The sequence below is a fragment of the Coenobita brevimanus genome, chromosome 75 (assembly GCF_032717465.1).
Source record: "Coenobita brevimanus isolate Jiangsu-jjx chromosome 75, ASM3271746v2, whole genome shotgun sequence".
Classification (NCBI taxonomy): domain Eukaryota; kingdom Metazoa; phylum Arthropoda; class Malacostraca; order Decapoda; family Coenobitidae; genus Coenobita; species Coenobita brevimanus.
The window spans coordinates 6005019-6024075 of record NC_137028.1 but is presented as its reverse complement, the minus strand read 5'-3'; positions in this window follow the sequence as shown (position 1 = coordinate 6024075).

Here is a 19057-nt window from a genome sequence, read left to right as displayed (position 1 = left end):
TAAGATCCGAAGGAAGACTAGAAAAAATGAATCTACAAACACTACAGGAGAGAACGAAATGAAGATACATGATTAAGCTATATAAATGCATCTCAGGGAAAGAGAAAATAGACAAATGAACATATAACCTATGAGGAAGCATCAGCGAGAGAACACTGAAAAAGACATAAAAAGATAGGCAATGAGACGTAAGGAAATTCAGTTTCCCAAATAGGGCAACTGATCAGTGGAATGCACTACTGAATGAAATAGTTTGTGCCAAAACTATTCATAAATTTAAGGATATGTACCGGTATAAAAATTATTTAATACTGTACATGCTACAGTACGAGCCTGACTCATTCCTCTAAAGATACAATTATGCAGGAACAATTACGTAAGAACAAAGACAGCACTGAACTAACCTTTGATAATACTCCTCTATCCATCGACGTAAACAGACCACCAATACAAGTATTCGCGACCCCATACGAGCTTGGCTTGGAGGTCACTGGGGGCTAGGATGACTTCATTCTGTCTAGCATAAATTTTTGATTAGTGGAGTGTTGAGGATAATCTCAATCTACAACCTGTTCACCCTAACCTGGTAAAATTGATCATAAAAATCCAAAATCAATACCAATTATCAGTCACAATCCAAACTCTGTTCACTCTAAACTGGTAAAATTAATGAGACTAGTCACATAATCCATACTGTTCAACCTCTAACCTGGTAAAATTATTCATAAAATCATTTTAATAATGGCCATAGAAATAAAAATAATCAAAAAAAAAAATGCTATGACAAACATACAAAATAAAGCTATAAAAGGGTGAAATCATGGGCCAATTTAGTGTAAAATAGGTTTAGTTTATATTTTCAGGACTAGAATAGCTACAGAGCCAGTCATGAAAAAGTGCTATGACAAAGATGTGAAATTGTGGACCAAGTTGGTATAAAATGGGTATAGTGTACATTTCTACTATCAGAATATGATACTGTACTAATCATGAAGAAGTGCTACAAGTGTTAATTTATATGAGCGCCTTTTTAAGTAACAAACGAGGTCATTTAAAGGTCGGAGCCACCTCATGACCATTAACCTCCTGTGTTCTTATGGTTGGAAAAAAAAAAAAAAACAATGAAATAAACAGATAAACAGCAGGGTCAGTACTATCAAAGGGTAAGGATGCTCCCTAACACTTTTTCATGGGTGATTTATTTTTGGGTATGGCTGGTTATCATATTATCCTTTTGTATGTTACTTGTACAGAGTAGGGTGATACTGGAAGGATTTATGTAACACAGAAGAGGTGCAGTAAGCAAAATAACTCGCTTAGGTGATACTGGAAGAATTTATGTAACACAGAGGGCAGCAAGGTGTAATTACTGTAAATTGCTTAGGAAGAGGTGTTAGGTAATACTGGAAGGATTTGACTAACACGGGGGCAATAAGGTGTTGCAAGTAAATTAAATTGCTTAGGAAAAGTTGTTAGGTAGGGTAATATTCGAAGGATTTGCCTAACACGAGAGCAGTATGTAGAGAAAAATACATTGCTTCGGAGGAGATGTTAGGAAGCTTCCTAAACTGAGATTACAAATTATTATATACCAAAATTGAGGATCTTTTCTATGGCATTTCGGTCGATTTTACTTCTGGGCCATTTTCAATTTTTTTTTTAATTCCATATATGACTTCAGAGGAGGTGTTTCACAGTTTCTATCGACTTATTGAACCGGGTATTTGATTGGCGATTTAATCTTTCCATTTTATTTCGATACCCTATACGTGGTAGTGGCTAGCTGCAAGAAAATTAAATTGGAAAATCAATCGAAATGTTAAAAATCGTTAAAACACGTAACAAAAAACAAAAACAAAAATACTGGGCAAAACATCCTCGGCGCCGTGCCACGTCACCACCACCACCCCAACCCACTTCTTTCCTTTCCTTCCTCCCTCCTCTGTTATTCCGCCCTTTTCTCTCCCTCTCCACAGATTCTTCAAATCACCAAAGTTATCAATACATAAGCAAAATATCCAAAACATACTTACGATCGTGAATAGTTACAATTTACTCTGCCCCTCACTCAATCCACTCACCGAGTTAAGAAACTGACGCAGCAATATGGCGTCGTATGTACAGGTTTGGAAATACGTGTAAAAAATTTTTACTCATGTTATAGGATTTACATTATTTGTTCAATCCGTTAGAAAATTGCTGAAAATATTTTATCTATAGGCGTCGACAAGTATTTAACTGATTATGTAACTACTTCAACATTATTGCCATGAGCTACAAGTGGCTACAACACAAACCGTATTCAGAGTACACAAACGTTTTGAAATTCTCTGAAAATCCTTTGAAACTACATTCAAAATTACATCATTTCACAATAACACTTACATTATTGAACTTATTCCGCTTTTTAGATTAAAAGTTGACGTTTTATATAAATAATTGTGAAATGCCGCCACATTAGAAAATGGGAAATGATCCCCCCAGCTAGACCTTAATACAGGTAGATCAAACGTACTTAGGTACTCATCCTGTGTAAAAATACAGGTTCTTTCTTCGTACTTAGGTACAAAAGTAAGGAAGGAATAGGAGGGGAGAAACAAAGAAAGATAAATGAAGGGAAAGCTCGGAAGATGGCAGGCATGATTATAAATGGAGGGTGTAGAGTGCTTAACAAGTACAGTATAATGTGGGTAAGAGTCTATGGAAAGGAATAGCAGTGCCTTATTGTCTCCATGGATCGGAATTAACAAACTACCGAGATGGAGATATTATGAAGCCAGAAAAAATACAAAACATAGTGGGCAGATGGGGCCTGGGAGCCCCCAAAAGTACAGCAGTAGAAGCCATAAGGGGAGACATGGGCTGGAGTACATTCAAAGAATAGTGAAAGGAAATTTGGGGTTCACTAAGAAAATAAAAAAACTCAGTGTGGAAAGATGGGCTAAGAGGGTGCTGGAGGAAAGAGGGGCAAGATCATCGTGGGGGAGAGAAATTAACAGGTGGAAGAGGAGAGAAAACCTGGCAGAAGTTTGGAGCCATATAGAAGGCAAACAAATTAAGAAAAGGATTGAAGAGAACGGATTGAACAGACGGAAAGCATGATTAACAGGAAAGGCAACTCTTAAATGGTATAAAAGAAAGCAAAAACCAAAATGGCTAAACTGTCATGTAGGAGACTGGGGAAGTAAGCTATTAGTTAAAGCTACGACAGGTACTCTGGAAGTGAATGGTAGAAATAGAGAGGAACAGGACAAGAACTGCAAATTTTGTGAGGGGATAAAAGAAACAATTGAGCACCTAATTTTTGAATGCAACAACTATGAAGAGCAAAGGGAGAAGTTAATAGCATCGGTAGCAGCGGTGCTAGGAATGGAGGAATGGCAGAGAAGACTTAGGAAGATGGGGGAATTTGTACAGTCCTGGGACTATAGCCTATGGGGATAAGGAAGAAACAGGGAGAATAATGAAGTTTGCTAAAATATTCTTAACACAATGTTAGAAGAAAAGGCAACATCAAGAAAGACAGTAAATAAACATTAAAAAAAAAGGAAAGTAAGATAGCAGAAGTGTGATCAAGAAAAGGGAAGAGGATAAGGAGCAAGAAGAGGAGGACCTACGAAGCGATACAAAGCGACAGAGGTCACAAGAAGAACAAGAACAGCCCTGCTAGGTGACAGAAGGACGTTAGTCCTCACGGCATGGCAGCTACCGGGCGTGGGCCGAACTTACGACCCCCCCCCCCTTCCCCGAGAACGACACCCTACCACGGAGGCCCCCCCCCCGCCATATTAGAGAAAACGGTTTTGCGTAATTAAAGAGGAAACAAATATATTACCCTCATCTTTAAATTAATAATGAAACTTGGTCATTACGCTTCTGATACGGCAAAAATATATTTGAAAATAAACAAGTAAAAAAATAACGAATATATTAAAACAAATCTACAAGTAAGTTGTACACAAGCATTCTGTAAAACTGGACGGTTATTCTCGTGCGGTTAGGAAGGTTGCTAACATCTCATCCTTTGCTATTTATTTCTGATTCTGTTCCTCTACTATATTCTTGTGTTACTCATAATCTACTGTGTTATTAAAAAGATATAGGTATTTTCGTCAGGTAAGGAAGCTCCCTAGCACCCCTTCCTTTGCGATTTATGAGTATTTTTTAATATGGCTGGTTAATATCCTTCTGTACATTATTTATGCAATGTATGGTAATATTGGCAGGATTTATGTAACAATAGGTTAGTAACGTATAATCAAAATAAATCTTTTAGGACAAGGTGTCAGGCAATATTGGAATTTGAATAATACAATACGGGACAGTAATGTGTCATAAGCAATATAAATCTCAAGAAAAGTTAGGCAATATTAGAAGGATTTATGCAACACAATAGAACAGTAAGTTGTAATGGACAAAATAAATCGCTTAAGAAAAGGTGTTGGGCAATGTTGGAAGGATTTATTTAACTGAACAGGCCAATTAGGTGTAATAAGCAAAATAAATCGATTGGGAAAAGGTGTTAGGGAGCTGCCTTCACCTTTTGCAGCTCAGTTCACGTTCAGTGGCAGAACAAGACAGTACTGATCGAGGTTCTACATTCTTTCCACACAACTTCGTAACCAGCATCGTATTTTAATCTCGTTTCAACTCGGCATTCAAATTGAAGAGATGGCAATTTTAGGCCAAGTCAGAGTAAGAAGGGTATGGAACCTGTTACCCTTTCCACTGCACTTCTTCGTGACTAGCACAGACAATACTTCGGCCTTACATCCTTTCCATGACACTTCGTAACTAGCATCATATTCTAGTGTCAATCTATTGTTACATCTCTGCTCAAGTTAGAGAGATGGCAATAACATTATATCCTTTCCTCATAGCACTTCTTGACTAACATCCTATTCTAGTGTTAATCTATTGTTGCAGCTTTATCTACTGCCAGACGCCTTAAAAATGTCATAAGGGGTGGCAACAAACAAATCACCTCCATGTCGCCCTGTCCCCGGTCATTTTACTGCCCTCCTCCCAACTTAAACCCCCCTCTCTCATACACCTCTCTACTCCATCCCTCCATCTCATCCTTGGTCTCCCCTTCCCTCTCCCCTACCTTCACCTCACTCACATACTCTCCTAATTAGCCTCATACCTCTCTACTCATCCTTGGTCTCTCCCTCGTTCTCCCTCACATACACTATCCTTATCTCATTCTAGTAGTTAGGTTACTCTTCTAGGAGCTGCCTAGCATGGGCCAACCGGCTTACTGCAGTTATCCTCTCCTTATGTTCTCATATGTTCTTATGAGTCTGTACTCCATCCCTACTCCTAAATTCTCATTAATAATTTTTTCATCATCCAATTCTACGTTGCCCCATCAGAAGCGTAGGAGCCCGGGGCTAGGCAAGTTGGTCCTGACATTTAAGATGACAGTGACCAGCCTCACTCATCCCTGAGTGGCATTACATGAACAATCAACCCCAACCATCCCTTGGATATAAACCTTCATCGGCTCAATCCGACTGGAGCATAATAATTACCCACTAAATCACCGGGTGCCAAAATTTGGTTATATGGTTACCACCCAGCGTATTAAATGGTTTCCTGGTGTTCAGGAAACCATTTGGCTTGTCACTCAGTGTAGAGTCACCCACAGGCAGAAGGAAAAGGAAAGATTGAAGGAAAAAAAGACAGAAGAGGGAGTGTAAAGTCAATCGTAGGCAGAAGGACCAGGAAAGAATGAAAGAAAGGAAGACAGATGAGGATGGAAGGAAAGAAGGATGGAAGAGAGGAAAGGGCAAACACCCGAGAGCAGCACTACATCGAGTGAGCGGATGATGGGCGCCTCCACCTACCACAGATTAATAATAATAATAATAATAATAATAATAACTCGCAGTCCTACACTGCCACAGGCTCCAACAGCAGTAGTTCAGTACAGGAAGGATGTTGCCCAGTGAGCTGTTCTTCCTACGGGCAGCCTTTTGGTGAGCAACACCAAGATCGGCTCAGAAATGATAAATAAAGCCTGGCTTCTCAAGTTCGCCGTCTTTATTCAACAAATAATTACACATAATGCTTACCAACTGTGCTTCACTCTTTTTACAAGTTCCGTAGCTATACAGTAGAATCGTCACTGGGCCACACTGACATTAAACTGCACAAACTAAAACAAACGAAACTGACTTCCCTAGGCTCTTCCACCTCCTTATATAGCCTTCCTTGCTCCTCCAGCAATCTAGGACGTGCTGGTACCTGCCCCTAGCAACAACAGTTACCAAATCGGAGACATCCAAAACATGCCAGAGTTCTCTCACTACGTAAGACTATATTTAGCATACGAAAAAAAAAAAATACAATTTAACAAACACCAAAACAAAGCATTACAGAAAAAGAGAATAAAGTTTAATGCATAACTTTACAAAATACCCCCACTCACAAACAACAGGCTAACTAGAACTCCGACTCGTAATTAAAAATTGAGAAGTACTAACAACCTTCCAGTAGCTACTTGCTACCTTGTGAATCCCACTTCTCAACAATTATAAAAATAATGATAAACATACCTGCCATCCACCTGAAGTATGTCCTTGGCTGGTTGAGCTGTAGCCACGAGTCCCACCTCGAGGTTCGAGGACAACTGGAAGGCCTGGACAATCACTCAAAGTCCTCAGGAGAAGGCGAGGAGAGATGCAGCGGAGTGATGGAGGGGAGATGCGGTGAGGCCAATGAAAAGAGGAGCAGTGACGCAGATGAGGGGAGGAGCGTTAGGACCGACGAGGGGAGGAGCGGTAAGGCCGAGGGGTAGAAGTGCGATGAGACTGAGGGAGTGTGTGGCGGTGTGGTTTGGTGGTGTGGAGTATAGCTGTGCCATGCAGTGATGAAGATAAAACAGACATGATGGACGCAGAAGATGCATAACGTTGAATTTGTACACCATTCAATAACCTTGGTTCATCTTTGGTGCTGCTGGAAGGGGAGGAGGAGGAGATGATGGTCTGTTGTGCGGCCTTTTTCTTACTTGCTAACTGTATGTGCTCAGGATGACTCAGGCACTGACAACAAGGAAATAGATGGCAAGGTTGCTCCTGTTGGCATGGTCACGTACTGTAGGTGAGGGGACAGGCATCTTGAAATGAACGGATCTTGATTTTGGCTCATCGTTGGGCATCTCAAAATGAACGGAACCAGAATTTGGCTCTGTAAGGTATCTTGAAATAACGTATCTTGAATTTGGCTATGTTACCGGTTTCTCTTGGAAAGAAAAATTTGCGGCCTCCTGGCTTTGGGTTACTTCTTCCTTGTATAAAAAAAAATCAGCAGAGTGCAGAGGTCAGCCAGGCCCTGGAGTTACTTCTCCAAATACCCTCAAGTTTCTCCTTTAGAAACCCTGTCAGTGCTCAAGGGTTGTCAGCGATTGACAAGACTTGAGCTTCAGGTCCTCCTCTGCATTGGCACCTACGAGGAGGGTGAGGTGATCCTTGGCTCTCGAACTCTGGAAAACGTCGTTTTTCCTCGCTGGTATACGTCTTCCTCAAAATCCGCTTCCAAACCAGGCCCAATTTATCAAAATTATTGACCTTTTTTTAACTCCTTGACTGAACTTCTTGGCCTTGATCTCCTTGATTGAACTCTTCCTTGCCTTGAACTTCTTGACTTAACTCTTTCTTGGCCTTTAACTCCTTGACTGAACTCCTCCTCGACCTTCAACTCCTCGGCCTCCATACCTTCCTTATCCTTGAGGTCCTAATAACTGCTCTCCACACTTCTCAATCTCTGGCAGCCTCCCTCTTCAGTGCCCAATCTCTGAGGTCACACACTTGCCACGCTGCTTGATCTCAGGCAGCCTCCCTATTCAGTGCCTTACCCATGAAGTCATACTCTCCCCATGGTGCTTGATTTCTGGCAGCCTCCCTGTTTAGCATCCGATATATTGCTGGTGAGACCTTCCTCAGTTATACATCCCTTGCTCTCCTCTCTATATCACGAAAGAAGGGTGGTAGGGGATGGAGGATTGGAACTTCTGCCTGCAGTTCAGTGTTCATATTCAGATTTGTATGGATACCACCCACCTGTAAAAAAAAATATTTTTTAATGGAGGTCATCTGAAATCTGGTTTATGAGAGAGAGAGAGAGAGAGAGAGAGGTTCAGTCTAATAATTGCCTAAAACCTTCAGTGGAGTCAACTTCACTACATAAGTGGATGGTTACAGGTCCTTAACATCTACACAGCTAAGTTTTATTCTCATTTATCTGTAGCATGGCATTCATTTTCCAAGCACGTATTTTTCAGCACTATATCAAGTGAGTGGATGGTTTGATCAACACTTACCCAACTGAGATGTGCTGGTTCTTTGGGTGGTTTTTCCTCCTCCTCCATCTCATATTCAGATTTGTATGGATAACAACCACCTGTAAAAAAGAATATTTTTCTTTTTAAAGGAGGGCATCTGGTTTATGAGAGAGAGAGAGAGAGAGAGAGAGGGGCGCATGTTCAGTCTAATAATTGCCTAAAACCTTCAGTGGAGTCAACTTCACTACATAAGTGGATGGTTACAGGTCCTTAACATCTACACAGCTAAGATTTGCTCTCATTTATCTGTAGCATGGCATTCATTTTCCAAGCACGCACTTTTCAGCACTATATCAAGTGAGTGGATGGTTAGATCAACACTTACCCAACTGAGATGTGCTGTTGGTTCTTTGGGTGGTTTTTCCTCCTCCTCCTCTTTCTCTTGCTCGATCTTCTTCCTCCTCCCTCTTCCTCTTGCTCGATCTTCTTCCTCCTCCCTCTTCCTTTTCTTCCTCCTCCCTCTTCCTTTTTCCTTCCTCCTCCCTCTTTTCTTCTCCTCATCCCTTCCTTTCTTCTCTCCTGTCCTCTCGTTACTCTTCGTACTTTCACAATCTTTCATCAATCTGCAACATCAGATAACGTACGTGATACATTACATGAGTGGATGGTTAAAAGTCAAAATACGTTGCATCAATCTATAACACAGCAAACAGCCAAATATTACTGCTACATCAAGTGAGCAGATTGTTACAAAAAATTAACACTAACCCAAACAATCCTTCCTACTTTATCCTCCTCCTCCTCCTCTTCCTCTGTCTTCCTCCTCCTCCTCTTCCTATCTTCCTCCTCCTCCCTTTTCATCATTTTCCTCTTCTTCCTCCTCTTCCATCAATTTGAAACATGCTAACATAAGTGATACATTACACGAGTAGATGGTTACACGTCAAAATGTCTTGTCTCGGTCTAGAATATTAGGTACATCAAATGAATGGATGGTTACAAGATATGAACACTAACCCAGCCAAGTGACTTCTCTTCAATCTTTATCATCCTCTTCCTCTAAATTTAGTCCTCTTCAGTATCTTCTTTCCCTCTTCTTCTCAGTCTTGTCCTCTTCCTCTTCTCTCAGTCTTCCTCATCCCCCCTCTCTGTTTCCTCTTTACCTCTTCAACTTCCTCTACCTTTTCGTCTTCTCTCCCTCTTTCTTCACTGTCCTTTTCCTCTCCTCTGCCTCTTCCACTTCATTCCACGTCTTCCTCTCCATTTCGTCCTCTTCCTCTTCTTGTCTCCATCCTTCCTCTTTTACCATTCTTTTCCTCTTGTCAGTTTCATCTCTGCAACACATCAAAACCTTAAATCAATATCGAGTCATCTGAAGGAAGTACTACATAAAGTGAGTGGATGGTTACAGGTCACTAACATTCAACCAAGATTTGTTTTCCCAATTTAAGTCTGCCATTCATTTTCCAAGCACATCAAGTGCGTGGATTTTTTATGAGAGGAAGAAGGAACCAAAGGCTGATAACGCAAAACAGTTCCTTCCAAGAAAAACAAAAACAATACAAGGGCCAAATTCAAGATCCGTTCATTTCGAGATGCCTGGACACACTGAGTTTGAAAGACTGGAGATCATAGGAAGTAGGAAATACGGAGGGAGACAGTTCCAGAGATGACCTGTTGCATGTATGAAGGACTGGGAGTAATAGTTAACTCTTGCATTAGAGTTGGACAGAAAAAGGATGAGAGTTTGTTAGCTACGCACCCGTCGTAGAAGTGAAGAGATGCAAGCAGACAGTTGAGAGGTGCAGTGACTATTGAAGTAGCGACAGAAAAGAGATAGAGGCAAGGGTGCGGCGAAGAGACAGAGGTTGAAAGGAGCCAGTAAGAGGAGGAGAGTTGAGACGAAAAGCCTTTGACTCCACCCTGTTGAGAAAAGTTGTATGTGGGAAGCCTCCCCACACATGAGAGTTGTACTCTAGACAGGGGCGAATAAAACCCGTGTATAAAGTCAACAACTGTGCAGGGGTAAAGAAGGCACGGAGTCGGCTTAGCACACCTAATCTCTTGGAAGCTGATTTTAAAAGATGCAATATAATCTTTCCAAGATAAGTCCCGAGTGAATGAAACCCCAAGCATGTTCAAGGATGATGCAAGACTGAGCTGAATATTATTAAACATAAGTGGGTACTCCTGTGAAAAATTTTGACGGGTTAACAGGTGTAAAAACTGAGTCTTACATGCATTAAGAACAAGATTTTTTTACCCCAGTCAGAGATACGAGCCAAGTCAGACATTAGGTGTGCCACAGCCTCATCCCTTGTTGAACTGCTGGGATGGACGTTGCAGAAACCGAATGGAAAGGTGAAGGGTGGAATCATCAGCATACGAGTGGATTGGGTTAGATGTACAGCTTAGATCATTGATGAATAAAAGTTGGTGATAGGACAAAGAGGAACACCACTGTTGATAGATCTAGAAGAACTATGGCCGTCTACAACAGCAACTATAGAACGACCAGGAAGGAAGCTATAGATGAAGGCACAGATAGGATAGAAACCGTAAGAGGGCAGTTTGAAAATTAAAGATTTATGCTACACTAGATCGAAAGCCTTTGAGATGTCAAGTGCAATGGCAAAGCTTTCGCCAAAGTCCCGAAAGGAGGATGACCAGGAGTCCGAGAAGGTAGGTTAGAAGATCGTCAGTGGAGTGTCCCTGACGGTTGCTGATCCAACACTTACCCAACCAGATGTGTTTCACTACCTCTTCCCTCTTCTCTTCCATTTTCTCTTCCTCCTCCACGTCCCTTTTCCTCTTCCTCCTGTTCCTTTTTCTTTCCCTTTCCTCTTCCCTCCGTCTTATCTTCCTCCTCGTCACCCTCTTCAATCCAATATTTGCCTGGAATAATACAAAACCTTAACCAGTCTGCCAGAAATCAAATGAGTGGATGGTTATGTCAGCCAGTAAACAAGTAAGCAACAAATTCGGCATCAATCTTAAACGCGTCTTTAAAGTGTTACATCACCTGAGTGGATGGTTAAGCACACAAGCAAAAAAAAAAAATGATACATGAAGTGAGTGGATGGTTACTGAGAATTAAGTAATAAAATATTTTACATCGATTAAACAAGTTCAATCAGTGATACAGCGAGTGGATGGTTACACGTTACTTAGCCAAGTGTTTTCTCCTCTTCCTTCTCCTCTTTCTTCCCCCTTCGTCTTCAGTTTAATATCTGCCAGGGAAAAAGCTTAAATTTAGTGATACATCAAGTGAGTGGATGGTTAGAAATCAAAGAATTAAGTAATCAGTATTTTGTACCCAATTAAAACAAGCTTAAAACCTAATACCGTACATCAAGTGAGTGAATGGTTACAAGTCAATTAACAAGTGATCAATCAGCAAAAAATTGATATTTTAAAAACTGATATATCAAGCGAGTGGATGGTTACAAGTCAAGGAAATAACTAATCAATATTTATCAAATTAGCATAGGCTTAAACGCGCATCATGTGAGTGGATGGTTACAAGTTAAAAAAAAAATTATAAGCAATCAAATTCTGCAACAATTAAAAAAAAAAATATAGTGATACAAAGTGTGTGGAAGGTTTAGTCACACTGTCAAGCCTCCCTCTTAATTGTCCTCTTCCTCATCTCTTCCTCTCTTCCCTCTTCTTCAGCCTAGTATTTGCCGGGATTAAAATAAAAATAGTTCCAATTTAACAAGTTAATGCTTCAAGTAGTAGTAGTAGTAGCAGCAGTGAATAATAATAATAATAATAATAATAATAATAATAATAATAATAAGCTGGTCATAGAAATAGCACCAGTAGTTGTAATAAAAATTATTATTATTATTATTAGTATTATTATTATTAGCAGTGGTAGTAGTAGTAGTAGTAATGGTGGTGGTGGTAGTTAGTAGTAGTAATACAGTAATGACTACCTGTACCTAGACAAAGTATTCGCGTCGGTTAAAGAAGCACTGACTTCCTTAGCCATTTATTTTTGGATATGGCTGGTTAACATCCTTTTGTACGTTATTTAAGCAGAGTATGGCGATATTGGAAGTATTTTAGTAACATGGACAATATAATTGGCAAAATAAGTTGCTTAGGAAAGGGTGATAGGCGATATTGGAAGGATTTATTATGGGCGAGGGCGAGCCTTTAGTCAAGTAGCATTTTCTCCCATACGAGCGGCCAAACCCGGCCAGACCGTAACGCTTTTGAGAAGCTTATATTTAAGCAACCATAGGGCCGATCACTGCGTGGTTTGCACCTTAGTAGACTTAGGTTTGCACCATATACGATAACCCAGTTCTTTAAGATATGTTGACAGATTTCAACACACCCTGGCGGTGCACGTGACACGCCAAGTCCAACTTGTCGAAAATCTCCAAAAGAGGGCCACAGGCCAAACAGTTTGTCGTAAAGGCATTAAACTCGGTAGATAGCCATCAATATACTCTAGGCATCCTCAGGGTGTAAGGCGACATTTCAATGCTTTCGGATTTTAAATTAAATGTCCTCACTCGTACCTCGTCGACAAAGGCATTTTACCAGCCAAATAGGTCAAAGGTATAATAAGCAAAATAAATCGCTTTAGAAACGGTGCTAGGGAGTTTCCCTAACCAAATATGGACCCTAACGCCAATTCCCGTACTATCGTCGAGTAATGAAGCTCCCTAGCACCTCTTCCTTAACGATTTATTTCCCAAACTCTCCCCCCCCCCTTTTTTTTCCTCATCTTTTTAATGTCGACAGATTGCATGAATAACAAGAACATAACGGAACAACTCCCTAACACCGTCACTTTCCAAACTACCCGTAACGGAGCAGAACCAGGAATAAATCGGTAAGTAAGTGCCTAACTTCAACTTCCGGGCTGCCTCACTTGTTGCATTTTTCACTGACTATTAAAGGGTAGCCAACCAGGTGGGCAAAGTAAATCATTAAGGATGAGGTGTTACGAAATCAATTCCACAAAATACCAAAAGAAATGCTATAGAAACCAAACTGCCTACACAAGTACCACCAAATTCCCTGACAATCGTTCAATTTGGCCTTAAACTAGAAATAAATCACTTAGGAATAGGTAACGAAACCTACAAAATAGTAAAACATACGAAATACGAAGTTATACACGCATCTTGGCTTGTGCTCTTGTAGGGTTAAGGAAGCTCCCTAACACCTGCCTTAGCGTTTATTTTTGGATGTGGGTCAATATCTTTTTGTACGTTATTAATGCATAATATCGCGATATTGGAAGGATTTATGTAACAAGAGGTTAATGGGGTGCAATAGGCAAGACAAATCGCTTATGAAAAGGTGTTAGACGAGATTAGAGGAACTTGTTTAACCCATTTGCGCCCAGTGTCATCAGTATAGAATGGAACTATGCACTTTCACAAGTTAATGATGAAGGGAACCCCAGGGTAAGGACTTACGCGCTTCGCGACTGAGCCGATAGGCGGAGGGCAGTACGCTTAGTACCCTTCCCGCAAAATCTCACACTGGAACCCTGAGAGCTAATGGGTTAAAAAATGGACACTAAAATGCGATAAACTCAATAAATCGTTTAGAAAATGGTGTTTGGCGACAGTGGAAGGATTTATGTAACACAGAAGTGGTTAGGAAGGTATTAACAAAAATCTCTTAAAAGTGGTTTGGGAGTTTCCATACCCAACGAAGCTACTTACTTCTCACTCGTCCCAGGCAGAGAAAAGAATGACGTTGCCGGCTGCCGTGGGCCTTGCTCCAGCAGCAACAACTGCCAAACGTAAGATTAAAATCTGCTAACACTAATTCGTTTTTTCATATACTATTTACGGCTCTTAAGTATCATACGGATAATTTACGATTTATTTAAGACAGTTACGATGAGTTATAAATAAAGATAACGAGGACAAACATAATACCTCGTTTGAAACTTTCCAACTACCAAACGTACGATTCAAATCCGCGAAATATGCCTAATTCGTTTATTTTTTTACTATTTATGGATTGTAGTTACCTGATAAATAATGTCTCATTTATTAAACATCACGACAATGAGAGATAAATAGAAATAACGAAGACAGGCATATTATCTTTTCGAACGTTCCAACTGCCAAACGTACAATTCAAATGTGCTAAATATGCTTAATTCGTATTGTTACCAGTTATGAATTCTAGTTATCAGATAAACATCATTTACTAAATACTGTCACAGTGAGATATAAATGAAAATAAAGATTTCTTTATGATAACGTATGAAACTTTAAGCTGCCAAACGTACGATTCAAATCTACTAAATATACTTTAATTCGTATTTTCCGCTACGAATTTTGTATTCTAGTTATCAGATAAATAATATATCATTTATTAGACATCACTACGGTGAGATAAATACAAATGACGAAGACAGGAATATTGTTTAAAAATTTCCAACTGCGAAACGTACGATTCAAATCAGCTAAATATACCAAAAATCGATTTTTTTTTTTTTTAGCTTTTAATGAATTCTAATTATCAGATTTATCAAACGTTGCCAGAGAGTGATATAAAAGAAAATAAAAAAGACAAAGCATATTATATCGTTTCAAATTATCCAACTCAAATCTCCTAAATATAACTAATACGTAATTCCCGCTACTTTTTATGGATTTTAATTATCCGATATATAAAGTACGATTTATTACTTATTTATTGGTGCCTGCTTTATGAAACTTAATTTGAGAGGCTGCTGGTGTTTCAGTGGTTCATGAGACACTAGATCGAAACCACAAGCTAATTTTCCTATTGGTGGTTGCTACATGATGCTTAATTTGATGGGCTGTTCATGTTTCAGTGCTTCATGAGACACAGGATCGAGACCACAAACTAGAAGACTTACTCCTTGGTTGTTTCACTGCTTAATGAGGCACAAGATCAAAACCACACTCTAATTTTCCTATTGGTGGCTGCTACGTGGACTTCACCTGATTGGCTGGTTGAATACAAGAGTGAAGGAATAAAAGGAGGAGGGAGTGTGCGCCAAATCATAAAATAAGGAGCGACTGAGGAGGGAACACGTCTGTTTACTAGAAGTAGTATTTATTTCGGTGTGTTGGTAAGAATGTTTGACTAAAGTTTTTTTTTTAATTACATATTTTAGTTAGTCTCTTAATTTAATATTAAGAATTTTCTTTTCACTGTAATGTTCATGTAATATAACTAGACTTTAATATTGTGATTTTTGCAGACCTTACTGAAAATGCTAAATGCTTCATTTAATGTTTTTATTTACAGTGGTTCGTGGATGTAAATGATCTCTGACTTCATGTGTTTAGGGGCTACGATGGTGATGTGAGCGGAATCTGCGGTGTGGAATCTGCGGTGTGGAATCGCCCTGAGACAGCGTGTGACCGATCAGCGTGCCGGACAAAAATGGTGCAGATGTGTTACTGCAGTAATAGAAGATTTCGCGAAATCTAGGCGATAACTGACTGAGATCTATATTACAAAAAATGACGCTGGGGAAGACTTGGTTGTACGTGAAATTTTGTTGCAATCTTCATACAATAAAATTTATAGTGCCATCGATTACAGACTTAAATTTCACGTTTGCAAAGAAATGCTACATCTTGAGGTATTTGTGGACAAACTCCTGTGAGGTTTTGCACTCTACTTGGTTACCAATCAACTTTACGTTGCACTAACAAGAGCTTTAAACTGTCATACTAGAGAAAATGGAACATAAAATGGATTTGAAACTATACTAGTCTTAATTTAAATAAAATTGAAATAATTTGTACTTCACTTACTTGGACATACAATACACATACATGAGATGTATAGACTCTGGTTACTACAATATTGAAGTAAAGTGATTAATCTATTGCAGTTTAAATTTTGTTGCAATTTTCCATGAATTTTACTTTTACTGAAACCTGTTAAGTTTGGAAAAACATCATACTCGGAACTTTGAAGGAAAAAAAAAAAAAAAAATGCACGCGCGCATACGAACACACGCACGCAGTACTCCTTTAGTTGCTACTAAAATACGTACATGTACCGATTTAAACTAGACAACTTAAACGTGTTGTATAAATTACAAACACCATAGTTACTTGTTTTAAATTGTGTATTTCAATAATTACTTGAACTAACTGACCAGTGTCTCGACTCAGTTCCACGTCGCAGGGTGGGACACGCAGACGCACACGCTAGGGGATTGTTTTGGCATATTTCATAACCCCTCAATGCGAGACATGTATGAGGAAGGTAGATATAAGAGGCAGGTAAGTACGTATGGTGTAGGCAAGTAGGAAGCTGTTGGAGGTAGGTAGGTCAGTTAAACTGTGTTTGTAGATACTGCAGGAAGGTACGAGGGAGGCTGGTATGATGTACGTATGGTATGGCAGTGTAATCGGGTATGATGCAGTTATGGTGTGAAGTAGGTATGATGAAAGGAGATACGGAGGACGTATGAAGGTTTTAGTCGGGTATGGTGTAAGATCGATGTAAGCAGGTATGGTGAAGGTAGGTATAGGGGAGATAGCTATGTAAATTATTAACGGTATATTAAACATTGTTATAAAGTAGGAATGCAGGGCCGTAACCAGGACTTTAAAACAGACGAGGCGACCACAGTCCTACTAGTGGCGTACGGGGACATGCTCCCCCGGAAAATTTTCTTTACCCCTAGCACCAAATAATGCAACTGCAGGTGAATTTAAACATTTAAATTAACTCTGAAAATTTCTGAAATGTTGCTACAGTTGTATGTTTTTATTAATGCGATCTTTAGGGGTTGGGTGCATTGCATTATATAAATGTTATGCAATACGGCATTTTCATATATGCTAGAATGGATTATTGGCATCGTGTTAAACAGTAATGAAGCAAGTGTTGGTTGCTGCACCGTAATGACTACAGAAGCTCAATTAAGTTTTGCCATGATACTGAATACTAGTTGGTCTGCCTCATTACCCTTAATATAACTGAAATGTTTCTGCAACCAACCATTATGTAATTAGTGGTAATAATGAATACTAAATAAATAAACTTGGTTCTGGAGTCCAAAAGAGCACAATGAACATAAGGAACCTTAAACTGATCCAAGCACTCCCGATAACTCACCCACAAGCACTGCGGGTTGAGGATGACAAGGATCAGTTTAAAGTTATGAACACGATCAGAACAAGTCCCTGGACCTTGGGGTGGGGGTGGATTGAGCAGACTGCTAAAGAAGGGGAGGGGGAGAGGAGATGCCAGACGAGGCGGCTGCCTTGGCTGCCTCAAAGTGGTTACGGGCATGGAATGAGTCAGTGGTTCTCTCTCTCTCTCTCAATTCAATTTACCACAAAGGTTTCATAAGTTTTCAGTCAAAATCGTTCGCTTTTTTTTTCTTTTTTTCTTTTTTTATAAAGCGACCTCTATTTCTGAGAACACGAAAAACTGAGATTTATTAGAAGTCCGTGCGTGCGTGCGTGTGTGTGTCTGTGTGTGTGAGGACAATTAACAGATATATTTTCCTAGATAAAGTAAGGCATGGATAGCTAGAATAAATAAAAAGGGGGCATATGTTGAGGACTTAACCGCATAAGGCTATAGTTCATTATTTTTTAACTATTTCAAAACAGTCAAATCGTCACTTATTTTAGTCACCAGACATTTAAAGGACCCTAACACCTCTTCCTTGGTGATTTATTTTTTGGGATAAGGGTAGTTTACGAAATTGTCATTTATGCTGAGTACTGTGGTACTGGAATGATTTAAGTGACAAGAGGATAGTAAGGTGTAATTAGCAAAACAAATCGCTTACGATGAGGTGTTAAGGAGTTTCCTTAACCAGAGGGAATACCGGCCAAAGAGTTCTCCACTGTACCTTTGAACCGGCGGAAAGTTGACAGCCACCATACTCTGGCAACTTTCTATATCTTCCATCGACTCTTTGGCACCTTTTTTTTTTTTTTTTCCTGGCAATTTCCTGTATATTCCATCTATTTTCTGGCAATTTTCTTTATCTTCCGTTCATCTTCGGGCAATTTTCTTTATCTTCAGTTCATCTTGGGGCAATTTTCTGTCGTCCGTTCATCTTTGGGCAATTTTCTGTATCATCCATCCACCTTCTAGCAACTTTGTCTTCCTCTCTGGCGACCTTATCTTCCATCTTTTGGCAACTCTGTCTTCCGTCTTCTGACAATTTTCTGCATCTTCCACCCATCGTCGGCCAACTTGGTTCATCTTCAATCCTTTGGTAGGGTATGGCACTAACCCAACCTCAAAACACTCCATCCTGAAAGATATGGTTTGACTAGTAACCAAGGAGACATTCCTAACCTGACCAAGATCCCTAACCCCTATCAGTTCAGTTGATGGCCAAGTGTAGTCAGACTGGAAGGCTCATTTGACTAGTAACCAAGGAGACTCTTTCCTAACTCCTATCAGCTCAGTTGATGGCCAAGCATAGTCGGATTTGAGGGCTGATTTGACTGGTGATCATGGAGACTCATTTGCTACACAAACTGTTCTGGTAGAGCACCCTGTTCACCCAAAAGGAGGATGGTGGACAGCAGAAAGGCAACTACAGCCTGCAGTCCACCGGGTTCACACAGAGATATTTGGGCTAACAGTCTAAGTAGGTAGGTAGAAAGATAGGCAGGCGGGCAGGAAGGCACGCAGGTGGGTGGGGCAGGTGGGCAGGCAGATACCACAGGTAGGTAATTAATCAGGCAGGCAGGCAGACAGACAGGTAGGCAGGCAGGTAGGGAGGGAGGCAGGCAGGTAAATAGTCAGGATGATAGAAAC